Consider the following 747-nt stretch of genomic DNA (forward strand, 5'->3'; position numbering starts at 1 on the left):
GTCAAATGACTGAAACAAGTAAAAGAGTAAAGAGTATATATGTATATATAAATAATAAATAATATTATATATATACGTGTGTGCTTGTGTGTGTGTGTGCATATATATGGGTACAGGACGTCTCCAACGGTGCAAATAACATGAAATACGTAAACAACAAGAAAAAATGGAAAACAGGACAGGTAAACACAGAGAAAGAACCTTTATCAGTTGTTTTCTACTCCTCATTTCGTGCATTCAACGACAATATGAGTCTTCGAATACAGTTGCTCCCATAAATTCTAAAATAAAATTTAGGATTTATGGAGGGCCAAATTTGGTAACAAAAAAATGACAGTGGAGACATACAAGGAAACCGAACGCAAACAAAAATGGAGGGTCGTTAGTCCAGAACGAGAGAAAAATAGTGATCTTGCCCCCACTGACTACCACTTCTTCCAGAATTTGGATAACATTTATAGGAAAAAAATTTAATTCCGACGATGCTTATAAAACAGGCCTTCTAAGATTTTATTGACTCTAGATTGCTAGGCTTTTACAGTTCCGGGCTGGACAAGCTACCGCTGAAATGGTAAAAGTGTATTGACAATATGGGTGCATGATTTGATGAATAAAACTATTCCTGGATCTTTTTTAAAACGGGGGCCACATTTTTCATTAATGTTTTACGTAGTGCTTTTGGTACCGAAAGACTTTCAAACTTCGTATACTTATCTATTTTGTGTTATAGAACAGAAAAATATTTTT

At 34.3% G+C, this 747-nt stretch overlaps 1 protein-coding gene across 1 annotated transcript in view; it reads right to left on the bottom strand.

The window, feature by feature from the left end:
- LOC106880147 (ADP-ribosylarginine hydrolase Tri1) overlaps positions 1-747 on the bottom strand; it is a 67,334-nt gene that overhangs the window by 58,535 nt on the left and 8,052 nt on the right. The gene's annotated exons all lie outside the window — the stretch shown is intronic.

The sequence above is a fragment of the Octopus bimaculoides genome, chromosome 10 (genome assembly GCF_001194135.2).
Source record: "Octopus bimaculoides isolate UCB-OBI-ISO-001 chromosome 10, ASM119413v2, whole genome shotgun sequence".
Lineage (NCBI taxonomy): Eukaryota > Metazoa > Mollusca > Cephalopoda > Octopoda > Octopodidae > Octopus > Octopus bimaculoides.